Source organism: Typopeltis vanoorti, chromosome 3 (assembly GCF_054136105.1).
Source record: "Typopeltis vanoorti isolate ZY-2024b chromosome 3, IOZ_Tvanoo_1.0, whole genome shotgun sequence".
Taxonomy (NCBI): Eukaryota; Metazoa; Arthropoda; class Arachnida; order Uropygi; family Thelyphonidae; genus Typopeltis; species Typopeltis vanoorti.
In genome coordinates, this window is record NC_143551.1 from 148,570,031 (window position 1) to 148,586,422 (window position 16,392).

Sequence of the window (16,392 nt, forward strand, 5' to 3'; positions counted from 1 at the left end):
TGTATTCACCAAAAGGAAAAGAGCATGCAATAATCTTTTTTTTTTGTGTGTGTGTGTATGTGGGCTGATTATATAGTAGATGTAAACAATTCAAAGATTTATAAGCATATTTTGCCAGAGTGAGCATATTATGAGAAAAATCACACGTACATAACGGTTGAATGAGTGTTACCATTGAAGAATGGTATCCATTATTTATCCATTAAAAACACTAAAAATGCTTTTTATGTGTGTGTGTGTGTGTGTGTACATTATCTACCAATAATTGTCCGGAACACTTTAGCAATTGACTATTGATAACAGCAGGCGAATCCTAGAATCAGGTAAGTCCACCTTTGGCTCTGATAACTTTGTGCACCCTTTGAGGGAGGCTTTCCACCAATTTGCAGCAGACATCAGGTGGAATTTGTCTTCATTCCTCCATCAGACAGCACTGAGTTTAGCGACAGATCGAGAACATGCTGCTGTAGATCTCAATCGCTGCTCCAGTTCATGGAGTTGAGGTCAGGAGTGTGTGCAGGCCAGGGCAGTCATTTAACATCCATCTCTTCATACCATTCCATAACAGCTGCAGCTTTGTGGTATGGGTCCATCCCATAAAAACTTCACAGTGTAGGCAGCCTGATTATCCAGAATATCAAGGTGCTGAGCTGCCTTCGTGGAACCACGGACAACGACCAGTGGTCTGTGGTATATGTAATATATATATATTACATATATATATATTATAATCCCACACCAAAATTCAGAAACCCTGTTTCACAGAAACAAAACATGTTTTTTTTTTCACTTCAGGACCAAATAGTCTGGTGTGTTTTTTTTGCACCAGAAAACTACAAATATTCTACCACTAAAAGGCATTCAGATTACCATAACTAATCTGAGTTGGTCTTCCATTTCATCAATAGTTGCCAGCCTCCTGGCTTAAGTGGATAGTGTTTTGGTTTCCAACAATAAACTCAACTACCAAAAAAGCATCTACTCTCCAACCAACAGGCTGTGAGTTTAAATACCCCCATCTTGGTTACTGGAGGTCTGAAACATAAGTGGGAGTAAATGTTTTTGGAAAGAAGAAACATTATTTCCACTTAACTAGAAGGATGATGACTATTGATAAAATGGCTACAGATGCTACAGTTCTGCCTATGAAATCATCCACAGTAGGCTTCACATATATAAAGGTTGTGCAAGATTCCAGCTTGGCACTATTCAAATGGGTAGCATCTGCTCTTCAAACAACAGGCTGTGAGTTTGAATTCCACCACAGGGCATGGATGTTTGTGAATGTCTTTAGGTGGTAAATGTTCATTGCTCATTGTGAGACCACCATAGTCTGAAGTGGCTTTACATCTGTTCTCTTGAACAAGAAGAAAATGATTATCTAACTCAGAGTATTAATATTTTATGTGTATCCTACTCATGCAAGATGGTTAGCCTATAGCACATTAGTACTATCGGTGAGCTACTGCTAGATCATTTGAAAATCGGCTTTAGAGACCAAGGATGGAACTTTATCAAGCTATTTCTGATCTAGAATAAGCATGGCAGTGATCCCACATCAGAAAATGAAATTCATTTCCATCTAAAGAAAGACATGCACAAAACAACCATGCCAACCACACAACCAGACTGGCAACATACAATAAGTTCATAATCTATAAACTTTCATGTAAAAAGATTCTGGAAACTCTTGGAGGAGCATAGCAAAACCATTTGAGTATCTATAATCACCATTTGAACTAATACTAATACATCTGAACAAATGAACTAATTTGAACACATTTGAACTAATACTGTGAGAGAAGTGAACCTATCTGATGAAGCATGGATCTATTCCAATGAGCTGGTAAACAAAAACAGAGTTGAATAGAAACACAAAACATCCCAAGAAAATTAATTACAAATTTTTGGATGTAATTAATTGCATCTCAAGAAAGCTAATTACAACCTTCAGCCAAGAAAAGTGATACCCTTTCTAATATTGACAAAGATGAAACTTGAACAATATCATAAAAGAGATGTGGTAAGCAGTGCATTACAGTGACATGATGTGTGCCAAGTTGAAGCCAGCAATTTGTAGGTAAGTACAGAAGATTGATGTCATAAGGCATTCATTATGTTGCATAGCACACTGCCAATTCCTATATTGTGAACATTTCAGTGTGTTATGATTTGAGTTCCTATTGCTAGATCATGCTTTATCAGCCTATCTCTTAAGTGCTTAAAAAGCTGTTTTGCCAACAATCAAGCAGTACATACATGGCTGGTACATCATCAGAAGTTGCATACAAAATCAGGACTAAGTTCAAAATTATGTACTTATATATTCTGTATTTGTGTTTTACTAATTGTAATAAATATGCTTATAGATACTTTCTGACTCAGTCATATAAACTGTCTATGCAGTAAATGCACAAGTATGTTAAACTAATTCATAGCTAAGGTATGCTATGAATATTTTTGTTATAAACTTAGCACAATTGCATCTGAGGGACACATTAAGATGACTAGATAGGTAGTTTCTGCCTGAAACTTTTATTATCTTATCAAAAAAAAAAAGATACAATGGTGGTGTCAATGAATGATCTGAAACCTGACTACCCAATTTTGTGCAAACTGCTACTGCAGTTGTCCCTTTTAATATTTTAATATCATTCTTTCATGTGTGTGACATAACTAGTTTCTCAGTCCATGCTACACACTAGATTTAGATGGCTTCCATTAGTTTTTGTATGATCTCTTAATGATTTCCTTGGGCCCTATGAATTTGAAGTTTTGCAGCACTGATGTTACATTACTGATTAGATGTGATTATGGACTACACTGGTAACCAGCATGTAGCATGATAAATTTAGAAAATTTAAAGGGAGTTTGCATTAACAGAATGAATTAAATGGTTTATAGTTTAAAATCATTATTTTCAATCATTTTTAATTAAGCTGAAGAACCCTTGCAAGACAGAGGTTATTTAAGAAACATATTCACATCTAGTCAAGACAAATACTAAAAAAAGCATTTCTGGAGACAGCTTTATTAAGTTTTTGGAATTATACTGATTGAAATTCTAGTTTTATTTATTTTTTTATCACTACTCCTGAATGCCAGAGGATTCAGAATATATAATACATTTGGACCATATGTGATCAGTCAAGTAAGACTGATCCACAGCATTGAGGAAAGTGGAATGATAGAAGAGGAGAAGCAGGTTAGGTGGATTTATAGTTGGCTTGCAAATGAATATTGAGAGTTACTACTGTTATTAAATGTTCAGTAGAAAGTGGAGGAATGATGAATGCCAGATCAGTGAAACAGCATCTGAAAAGTGTTTCACTTTGTTACAAAATAAATTAAATTTGACAAGAAATTATATCCTTGTTTAAATCCTTAATTCAATTGTCAGCTAACAAAGTTATTATGTGAAATATCTTCACAACTGGGCTACTTGTATAAGAAGCTATTGACTTTGCATCAATTGCCTCAATATCCCATACTTCAAAAGCATTGTGGGAAGGGCCACTACCCAGACTGGTTTCAATCTTTATTTAGTTCTCATCAGCAGGGGGCATACCCAACAAGCTATCAAGGTTTAATTAATGCATAAGTCATACGTTTCCCATATACAAGCAGTAAAATGGTGTTACAAGAAGTTACTTGTTTAATCTTTTACCTAAGTGTAAGCAAGCAAAGTTTGCATATGAAGTGTCTTCATGATTAGGCTACCTGCATATAGAAACAGTGTGTGTGTGTGCTACCATCAGTAAAACTATGGACAGGGTTTGAGGTCAGTGAAATAAGGTTATTTATACAGGGTGTTTCAAATTAAAGTACCCTATTTGGAGCAATTTGTAGAAAGAACAGGTAGACAAAATACTCTCAAACTTGGTGGTATCCTAACCATGGGGAAGAGATTTTGACAATAAAAAAGGTTGAAATGAGAAAGTTTGGGTTAACATTTCTGGCACACATGGAGGTGGAAAGAATTGGCATGGAACATCCTATGGAGTAATGAAGTGCATTTCATGTTTGTGGAACAAACACTTGAAACTGCTGTATTCTGGGCTACAGAGAATCCCTGTGCATTTCAACAAGTTTTCTAACATTTGCTAAAGGTTATGGATAGGATTTATGGCAAAGTTCATTATCAGGCCATTATTCTTTGAAGAAATCCATTGAACTGGACCTGTGACCCCACAATCATGGTTACATGTTATCATGAATATCAAGCAGTTTTGTCATGTAACTGCAGCAAAGAAGGTGCCCAAGCACAACAGTGTTGATGCAAGATGGAGCACCTTCTCCTCACAGGATGTGAAGTTCAACAATTATTGCATCAACATTTCACAAAGGATAGAAATGGCCACCATGTTCATCAGACCTTGATCCCTGTGAATTCTGGTGTATTAGAGCAAAGTTCTTCACCTGGCAGATTTCAAAGACAAAAGTGCATACCATGTGTGAAATCCTTCTCAGATTTGTTGCATTCTGATGTAGACAATGTTATATGGCAGTTTTGGTTATTGGTCCTACACAGAGGCCAACACATTGGATGTCACTTTCATTGATCATTCAGATCTCCTTCACAACTCCTTGCAGCATGTTGGCTCTATGGGATATGTTTTTTGTATCACATAATTTTATGAAATGAGCTAAATAAACATTGAATAACTCCCTTTGTCATTGACTCTGAATAATTTTGCAATCACATACCATCCAGTTCATATTAATGTAATTTTCTTTTGTTCATAGTGCCATATTTCCCCTATCTGCCATTTTTGAACTAATTTTTTTTTATTGTCAAAATCTCTTCTCCACGATTCAGTTAGGGTACCTAACAAGTGTGAGGGAATTTCGTCTACTGGTTCTTTCTAGATTGTTCTGAATACAATTACTTTAATTTGAAACATCCTGTATACCAGAAAGTGGTGATATAACAGACCTTTGGGGCACTCCTGGATTAGTGGTGAAATCTGAAGAGAGGAAACTGCACACATTGCATGCAGTAAACATCCAGAGAAAAAACTGGCTAAAAGAGCAGAAGGCAGACTATGGAATAGCAGATTGCTGAGCAAGCTCCTATGGCAAACCTAATTAGATGAATTGCAAATATCAAGACAGACTATTCAATGCCAGATAATGTGGGCTAAGTGCTAGTGTGGCAGAATCTATGCTGTCATTAATTAAATGATGGCAATACATCTGGTGAAGAAGCTGGCTGTTAATGAAATTCTCCATTTTTTGGTGAAGAATAAGGTAAGAAAAGATCAGTTTCATGGCAGACTTTTCAATTATGACCAATTCCCATTTATCATTGATGCGGAATTCACTCGTACAATGCTTTTAGCCATATGATGTTCCCATCAATCCACTGATGAGCAGTTTTTGTGTACTAAAAGTTTATGACATAGATGCTCTCTCTGTATTTTGGTATTTTACTATGAATTATAAATGGTTTATTAATTTATTGTTGTTAATAATGGCAGACAGAATTCAGATGAATAAACTTATTACATTACATACAGAATTCAGATGAATAAACTTATTACATTACATACTAAGGTTAAAACGATTAAATTTTATGATGATGGTGTATTGAACACTGTGATAGGCCACAGGCTTACTGTAACAACAGTCATCACAAACAAAGATAAAGTTGACTCGAACAGTATTGCTGAAATGGAAAAACTTTTAATGGTGTAGATTGATGACTGGCATGTTCCCTAGGCCAAACTATTCAGAATAACTTTTTTGTCTGCAAAAATTTTTTGTTTGCATATCTGACATAAACAAATATTTTATTTATGACATCTATGCACATATATATGATTGCTTAAAAGCATTATTAAACTATTACATGCATCTATAAGTGAAGAAAAAAAAAAAGGCATTGATTGATGTATGACAAAATTCACTACAAGATGGTGGTGGTCTGGAGCCTAATGTGTTGTATGACCAGGATATGCTTGCAAATTCTGATAGCTCACAGCATTTAAAGGAGCTTTCATGACACATTGGATCCCTTAGTGTGTCTGGAGAAGGCTCCATAAACCATCAGAGAGCCAACCTGGCACGATGGGGCCACGTCCTAATGCTGTTGATGCCACTCCTGCACTCTCCCATCAGCTCAGACCACATGACTCTGGTCCACTCTGCAGAGGTGGTTTTAATGGTCTTGACACCAGGCAAGACACAATGCCCGATGACGAGCTGTCAATAGTGGAATACGATTAGGGCATCGGCTCCATAGCCCATGGTATGCAGGGTACGGCATACCATGGGCTATTCTGATGCTTCGAACCTCCGACATTGAGACTGGATGTGATTTTTGCCGCCATTGCCCTGTGGTTGATCTGTACAAGCCTGTACAGTCTATGTCAGGGGTGGCCAACCTATGGCGCATGCGCCAAAAGTGGCGCATTGCATGATTAGAAGTGGCGCACTGAACCCCAGAGAAAAATTAAAAAAAAAATTGTATATATATATGTATGTATATATAAACACAATTAACCTACCACTGAATTCTAGAGTGCACACTTATTATACTTGTTTGATCTTGAAGCAACAGGCACCGGCAAATGCTGACATGCGTCACCAGTTATTCAATCAGTTTACTCGATGAACTTCTGATTCGATGTGAGTGAACAACTGTGTTTTCGAACTTATATGTTTTTATTAAGTTCTTTAAATTTAAGATAAGATTTCTGTTTTCATAAAGGCTTAATATAGTTCTGTAAATTTAAAAATAAATTTTTTCAATTTGAACGTGTATGTCAAGTTCTTGCCCGCTCCCCTAATTTGCTGATTACTAAAATCTGCAATTATTCTTTGTATTTTTATGTGTGTGTTTTTATGTTTTTTTAATACAATATCTTTCCTTTTAATTTACATATAGTAGGTTTATTCCTAAAATTTAACTGATCATCAGCAAAGCTTTCGTAATGAGGATGTTTGGGTTGTGTGTGGGATTGCCAGCTGATCGACTTTTTCATGGGAGGAAGCGATCTTGCATTTCATTGGACATAATATATTACGAGAGAGAGACGAAACTCTCCATGAAAAAAAAATATATATATGATTTTTAAACTTATAGAACTGTATTAGGCCTTCATGAAAACAGGAATCTTATCTTAAACTTGGTAGAACTGTTTTTGAATGTTCATAATGTTTAAAACGATAAAATAATTTAAATAAATTATTTAATAATAAGCTTTACTTTTTGAAATAATTTTTTTTTACAGTCAGTTACGCATTACTTTACAAAAGAAGTAATGGGTAACTGATAAAAGGTGATAGCAAGTGGCAGTTTAATGAACTGTGGGAAAATGAGTTCTTATTTATTGAGGGTCCTTCAGGAAAACCTTGTGCATTGTTTGTGAAAGCACTCTCTCAGATAATAGAAGACATGATCTTAACAGACACTATAGAAAACATCAAGCTGAATTAGAAGAAAAACTGAAGAGACAAAATATATTTGTGAAACGAAGTGGTGAAAGTGTGGCAATGCTTTGTCTTATGAAATTGCCTTTGTGTTGGCTAAAAAACACAGGCCTTTCTCTGATGGAGAGGAAGTTGTTAAGCCCTGTCTCGAAAAATTTGCAAAATGTCTTGGTGATAAGAATGTTGAAAGAAAAGTAAACCAAATTGCTCTGTCCAAGCAAACAATTAAGAGATGCACCAAAGAACTTTCCCATGTGTTACTGAGCAATTGAAAGACCATGTTCATGCTTGTTCTTTCTTTCTTTTCTTTAGCCTTGGACGAATCCGCTGACATATGTGATGTAGCCCAATTAAGCATTTTTATAAGAGGAATTGATGGTAATTTTAACATCTTTGAAGAACCTATTGGTCTTGAGTCACTTCATGGAAAATCCAGAGGGTCAGACATATTTGACAAAGTAAAGTCATGTCTAGAAAATCAACAACTAGATTCTAGTAAGCTCATCAGTGTTTGCACTGATGGAGCACCGTCAATGGTAGGTAGAGTTTCTGGGACTGTAACTTTACTTGAAAGGTTTTTAGATCATTCTCTACTAAAGTATCACTGTATATACATGAAGAATCACTGTATAGAAAAACTCTAAATTTGAAGCATGTTATGATACCAGTTGTAAAGTGTGTGAATAAAATTAGAGCAAGAGGGTTAAACAGAAGAGAATTCAGAGAATATTGTGAACTGCTGGATATGGAATATGGTGATCTCATCCTTCATTGTGAGGTGCGCTGGCTTTCTAAAGGACAAGTTCTCAGTAGATTTTGGAAGCTGAAAGAAAGTGTTCGTAATTTTCTGGAAGAGAAGGATGAGCTGCATGAGGATAAAGCCCTGTTGTGTGATGAGAAATGGCTATTTGATGTAGCAATTTTAATTGATGTTACCAGCCACTTCAATGATCTAAATTTGAAACTGCAGAGCAAGAACAAATTGTTTCCTAGATTAGTAAATGACATCAGTGCATTCAAAATGAAATTAAAACTGTTCCTCCCCCAGTTAGAAAATGGGGGTTTAAGTCAATTTCCACATTTAAAAGAACACAGTGAATCTGTTGAAGATAATGGCAACTTTACAGAATATACTGAGAAACTCAGATTATTGTAAGAGTCCTTTAACAGTCATTTTAGCAATTTTGCCGAAAAATACTGCATACTTGCATTTATAAATCCCTTTAAGCTTACTGAACAAAAAATCTAGACGATGCTTAGTAACATACAAATGGAATTTATTGATCTCAAAACCAATTCATTATTGAAAATGAAATATAATGAACTTCCATCACTCCCAGATGCTTCTGATATAATTAATTTCTGGCGATCGTTGCCCTGTGAACATTTTCCAGAACTGAGAAAATTTGCTCCGAGTTATATCTCGTTTTGGAACTACATACAGATGCGAACAAGCATTTTCATGAATGAAAATTATTAAGAACAAACTACGGTCGCGACTGACTGATTCAAATTTGAAAAACTGTTTGATGCTTTCTGTAACTGATTTAACTCCAAACATTACAAGCTTAGCAAAAGCAAAGCAATTTCAAAAGTCAATAAAATAATTAATGTTTATCTTGTCTTTATATGAAATCCTTTTATTTAAAACTGCTAAAAGTGTCTATATTACCATATATATAATAAATCATTTTATGCATAACTGTTAAATATATCAATATACCATATTTTAAAAGGACTGAAAAGTAGTATAAGTTTGTATGGCACATCTTAACTAAAAAATGAAAAAATTGACGCATGACCTATAAAAGGTTGGCCACCCCTGGTCTATGTTGACCCCGGTCATCAATGGCATGTGGTTGGCCACCACTTGCTTGCTGGGTACTGGTATTGTTCGTTGATGGTATACTTACGGTAGACTCTTGATGTTTTGTCCTTGAGAACCATAGGGTTCTTACCACTTAGGCCAGTAGAATGACCCATCTGTCTTGCACCAATAATATGTCCACGATCAAAGTTGCTAAGATTGCCACATTTATGTTCGTTGATTGCGATACACTGTTGGGAAGCCCCAACGTCTGCCGATTTACCATCTGCATATGGTTTGGGTATGCTTCACTCTGTGCGGGGATGTCAGAGTCAACTTCCCATCATCCCATCTCTAATGTTTTGTTCACTGAATGTGTGTGCGTGCGTGTGCACGCACACACACACACAATGGTGTGTAATTGTGTTAATTACAGTGGAAGTATGACAAAAACAGCCTGATTGATTCAAAAGAAAATTATTATAAAAATTAAGCATACTTTCCCAGGCTGATCACCCACACACTTTTATGGAACCGATGGTTTGTTTCAGTAGGACAATGCACTGCCCCACCGGGCCACGATCACCCAGGCATGGCCTGAGGAACGCTCATCCAAGTTTGGGACCATCCAGTGGTTTCCCCAAGGTCACCAGATTTAAATCCGATTGAATCGCTTGTACATCTTAGGCACAGTTGTGGATAATGTTGCAACAGGCATGGCTGGAATTACCCTTGGCATCTGGTGGAGTCAATGCCTCAGAGAGCACAGGCTGTTATTTGCTCTAAAGGAGGACTGACATGCTATTAGGTAGGTATCTCTAATTGTCCATTAAGTGTGTGTGTACATATGATATACATATGAGTTAGATTTACTAAATAATTAGATAATGATAAGATTTAGCCTGCAAAGTTTGTTTCATGAAAAAACAAAGTAAGCAGAAACAGTGATTTAGATAATGTCTATTTTTGAAGCTACTACCTACAGTAATTAAACTTGGCTTAATCCTTAAATTATCTACACATAAACACAAGAAGAAGTATTATTTATTAAATATACTGCTAAATATTTCAAACTAACAAACTATCATTAGTGGCCTGAACAACATTTTTTACAAGGTAGAATACAAACGATTTATTCAAAATAGTATGAGCTGCGTGATGTTAAATCGCTAATAGCATTATAATTCACTGAAGAAAAGGTTAATCATAAAAGTGATTATAAAATAATTATATAATTTATATTATCATCCAGAAAAAAAAAATATTTTTAAAAATGTCGTTCAAGCCACTGATGATAGTTTGTTAGTTTCAAACTGAAATATTTGGCATTATATTTAATAAATAATACTTCTCCTTGTGTTTACATGTAGATAATTTATGATACTATGGCAAAAGTTTCCCTCAAAACTGGCTTAATTCTGTAAATGTTTCTTACATTCTATTCTAAAATATTAGCTGGCTACAAGAAAAAATGACCATGCTTAATTATTGTAAAATTAATATATTTACATAAATTATGCAAGCGTTTGACTATAGAATATTAATATGATGTAGATAGGATAGAGCACTTAGCATATAGTCTCAATCTATGGGTTTGAATTGCACTGTGGGCATGGAAATGTGTCAATATTCTTCAGGGTGGATGAACTGCATCATCTCGCTTGAAATTGTCACCTGTTTATTAGAGGGCTGAAGTGGTTGAGAATAAGTTCATGTTTGCTCTCTGGAACAGGGCCTCCAGATTATTTACTAATACTAATGTACTATATGCATACTAATGCTCTTTGTCTGCCTAGAATGTCAGTGAGCATTCTGGCCAGTAACATCCTGTTGCTGTTAATGCTGAAATTTGTACTGAACATGCAAAGGCATGGTGGACTGTTGGAGGATCATTTTGCTTTCTGTAAAGATTCATTAGTTATTGAAGAAATTGCCCATATTAATGAAGTTTTGGAAGAGCTTTTGTCTAGATGGACAACAGTTGCAATCAGATTGCATTGTAAGTTACCATCCTATGGAGAACTAGTATCGCGACTGTGAACATCTGTTAGAAGATGCTACAGGAGTAGGTACTACCCCTGTACCTCCTGCTCCATTGCAATCATTTCAAGAGAGGAGTATGGCCAGTACAATTTGATCCTTTCTTCAAATATGTCTTATAACATCTCAAGATTGACCTCCTCTCTTTCAGTATGCTCACAGGGTTTTAAAGTATATGTTACAGCAAAGTTGATGATGAAAGATGATGCAGAATCATTATTTGGAGATGGAATTTTCCAGACAACAACCTCTTTCCCAGTTATCAGCATATCATTCTGCATCATCTGTTCAATCCAAGTTGAAAGAAAGAAAGCATCTTTATGCCCAAATGAAGGCATTATATATTTGACACCTCCAGGGAGTCCAAAGACTCATCGAGGGAGAAGGAAAAATGAAAAGATCATTACTTGGTATTACTATTCTAAATGGAAGCAGTTAAAGCTCAGACTAGGATGAAAGACATTAAAACAGCTATTAAAATATCCAAATAGCAATGGTCAGGTCATATTGCAAGAAGTAATACTCAAAAATGGACAAAGTTGATATCTGAATGAGATAAAAAGAGAGCTATAGGAAGCTCAAAGAGATGGTGGGAGGATGACATTATTGAGGTGGCTGGAACTCAGTGGCATTGAATAGCTCAAGATAAGACTGAATGGAGGACTTTTTTTGGGGTGGGGACCTTCATCCAGCAGGGGAAATAAAATGACTGACAAAGAAGAAGATATAAATTAAAGATGCCAAGAAATTATATTCTTGGTTTAATCCTTTATCCAAGTGTAAGCAAACAAAGATACTGCATGAAATAATTTCAGGACAGGGCAACTTATATACATATAGGAGCTAATGACTTCGCATCAATTGCCTTAGTATCTCATAATGCATCCTTACGGACATGTATAATGCTATGCATTATGAGAAGGGTCACTACCCAGTGATGAGATCTTTATTGAGGTCTCATCAGTGGGAGTCATACCCAGAAGTGATACCAAGGTTGAAGTAATGCAGAAGTCATATTTCCATATATGAGTAGCCAAAGGTGTCATGCCTTATTATTAAAATACTCTGGATTAGAGATAGATGTTGAAAGTTTTTCCACTTGATTATACTATACATTAAAGATGTCAAGAAATTATATTCTTGGTATATGACTTCTGCATTACTTCAACCTTGGTATCACCTCTGGGTCTGGTTCCCACTGATGAGACCTCAATAAAGGTCGAAACTGGTCTGGGTAGTGATCCTTCCCACAATGCATAGCATTATACATGTCTGCAAGGATATGTGTTTTGCATTATGGGATACTAAGGCAAGTGATGTGAAGTCATTAGCTTCTATATACGAGTTGCCCAGTCCTGAAATTACTTCAGGCAAAAACTTTGTTTGCTTACACTCGGATAAAGAATTAAACCAAGAATATAATTTCTTGGCATCTTTAATTTATTGTATAACCAAATGGAAAAGCTTCCAACATCTATCTCTTATCCAGAGTATTTTAATAATAAGGTGCGACACCCCTTTTAGCTACTCATATATGGAAATATGACTTCTGCATTACTTCAACCTTGGTATCACTTTTGGTTCTAACTCCCCTGATGAGACCTCAATAAAGGTTGAAATCAGTGCGGGTAATGACCCTTCCTTAAGGATATGTGCTTTGCATCATATCACATCACTCTGCAAGTAATGTGAAATCATTAGCTTCTATGTATGATTTGCCCAGTCCTGAAATTACTTCAGGTGCAAATTTTATTTGCTTACACTTGGATAAAGGATTAAACCAAGAATATAATTTCTTGCCATCTTTAATTTATAGTGTAACCAAGTGAAAAAACCTCCAACATCTATCTCTAAAAGAAGAAGATAGACAAGCAAAAAAAGCATAGTTTCTAGGCAGAAAGATATGTAACATGATTGTGGAAGGGGAGGGGGGAGTACTATATGCAAGCATGTGGAACAAGTGAAAGACACGGTTGTGTAGGTTGGAGATGATTTTTTTTTTCTCCTGAAAATATGGGTTTTTCATCCTGCAAAACAGGCAAATTGGCTGTGAGAACATACACAATTTACAGACAAATGATACTATTGGGGTGGCAGGCAGTAGATAGCATTGTGTATCAATGGTAGTAGTAGTGTTGTGTAGTTGGAGGATTAAGTAGAGGAGACATTGAATCATGTTGTTGAGCAGTGTGCCCTCCACAATGAGGCCTTGGAGTTGTCACATAATAAGTATGGTATGAGAGAAAATATTTGTTGACCAAAGCAAAAATGAAGAGTAAAAGTCAGGATTACAAGTCACGATGTGAGTGACATGAAGAGAGCTATGAATTCAAATCATTGGATGCAGATTATGTAGCAGGAATGGTACGATATGGTGATGTATGAGGCAATTTTGATAGTTGAAAATTTGTACTTAAAGGACTGATTATATTTAAATTGATTGGTGTTAGATTACTACAGAAACTGTTCTGTGAGTGAGTGAATGCAAATATAAATAGTCAATGAAACTAAACGAGTCAGGGTGGTTGCATGACAGCATGGATATGTAGATTAAGGTGAAAGGTAAAATTTTATTTTAACAACAAAAGACATCACTGCAGCAGTGAGGTAGTATATTTTGTTGAAGAATCATTTTAATCAATTTAGACCGATCAGGTTTTAAGAGTTACTTGAGGATCCAGCAGTGAGGTGACAGTATTATGCATTATAAATTAAAGACGCCAAGAAATTATATTCTTGGTTTAATCCTTATCCAAGTAAGCAAACAAAATTTGCAAGTGAACTATCTTCATGACTGGGCTACTTGTATATAAATGCTAATGACTTCACATTGCCATTAGTATCCCAATGTGCACTGCATTATGGGATACTTTTGGACATGTATAATACTATGCATTATGAGAAGGGCCACTACTCAGACTGGTTTCAACCTTTGTATAAGTAAAGGATCATCTTCATAAAACTAGACGATCTCTCTAACCTCATAAGTGATCCAAAGGATCATTTTAACTCTGTTCATCTCCCAGGAAAAAGGATCCACTGAAGGCCTACAATAAAGGCCACATCAGGAAAGGCCATACTACAGGCAAATATCTAATGGAATGCAATGATCAAGACCACTTCAGAAAATTTCCCCATTCTGGTTCCTACTGATGTGGGAGCCAGACCCAGAAAAATACCAAGCTTGAAGTAATGTAGAAGTCATATATTTTCCATATACAAGTAATGAAAAGGTATATCATCTTATTATTAAAAAAATGAATCAGAGATATTGAATTTTTTTTTTTTTTTTTCATTTAAATTATACTATAAATTAAAGATGCCAAGAAATTATATTATTGTTTACCACTCAAACTCCTTTCTCTCTCCACTCAAATCCTCCATTCTTTTTTAATAATTCCCTCTCTATTAATCCAATAAAATCCCCTAAATAACTGAAACATTTCTATTATATCACCACTTTTCTACCTATCCACCAGTGGCAGCCCGTACATAAGCACTGCAACACCCCCAAGGAAAAAAATGAAAAAATTAAATTTTGTTTGTGTTTATATATAATAACAATGCTCACAACATTATATAAATGCAGTACAACATGTTAAAGGTTACAGCTTATGTTTTGACATTGATTGAATAGTTAATAATTGGAATTGTTCGATTAATGCTTTAAATTACGAAACAAATGCACTGCGATCTAACACTGATATTTGTTTGCTCTTGTCATTGCACGTTATGTCATTCCCAAATGTAACTGCTCAAAGGGCAGTGTATTTTTAGTATGCTTATGCACCTTATTTCTGTGAGATATGAAACACTTATAAATGCTTATTACGTGTGCCTGGTGAACTATTTTTTGTAAATCTTATTTTATTTTGTTAAAATAACATATAATTATTTATTTATTATAGATACAAGGCTGAATTATGACAAGTGTCACTGTTGAAAATATGAAAATAATATTTTTTCAATTATCGTTACACGAAACAAATGCATTGCAATCTAATGCCGATATTCATTTGCTGTCGTTGCACGTTATGTCATTAGATACACTGCTGCTTGGGCAGTGTATCTTATGCCTGCGCTCGTTATTTCTGTGAGATGTGAAACGTTTATTATTGGCACATGTTTGTGGTGAACCATTTTTTTTGTAAATCTTGTTTTATTTTGTTAAATAACATATAATTATTTATTTATTATAGATACAAGGCTGAATTATGACGAGTGTCACTGTTGAAAATATGAAAAGAATATTTTTTTTAAATTATCGTTACACGAAACAAATGCACTGCGATCTAACGCCGATATTCATTTGCACTTGTCATTGCTATTAATACGAAACTTTTATTATTGGTGTTTGTTCGTGGTGAGGATGAAATATTTTAATAAATTTATTTATTAATAAATTCGTTACTGATTAGGAAACTTTTATTTATTTATTTATTTATTTTTTTTGTATATGCAGCACTCCCACTTAAAATTTTCACCAGCCGCCACCAAACTCTCTATCTCTCTCTGATTTACATTCCTTTGACTTCTCTCCATAACAAACATTCCAGACCTCTGATATTGCCTTGGTCACTCATATCTCTCTCTCTGGACACCTTCTCCAATGTTTCCATAATATAATAAAAACTAGATGACCAAATCCGAACACAACAGTCCATATGTAGTCCAACCAATGTTTCTGTGCAACATCTTGCACTTATTAATATTAAAACCTCAACTCCACTCATTTGTCCAAGCTGAAAGTCTATTCAGATTTTCCTGAAGAGAATTAACATCAGTAATGCTCCTTATAATTCTGCCCAACTTTGCATCATCAGCAAACAACTGAGGATCCCTGGTCTTTCCACATGAAATCTCATCTCACATGGTATTTCAATCTTGAAACCACAAATTATTAACAAATAAGTTAAATATCAGGGACCCAAGTACATGATCCCTGGGGCACACCACTGTCCCCTTCCTTTTTTGAGGCACTGTTCCATTATACATAGCTTGCAGTATCATTCAGCAAGCCAATCTCCAATCCATGTAATTAATCTGCTATCCATTCCCAACTTCTGCAGCTTGTACATTAACCTATCATGAGGTAATCTATCAAATGCTAA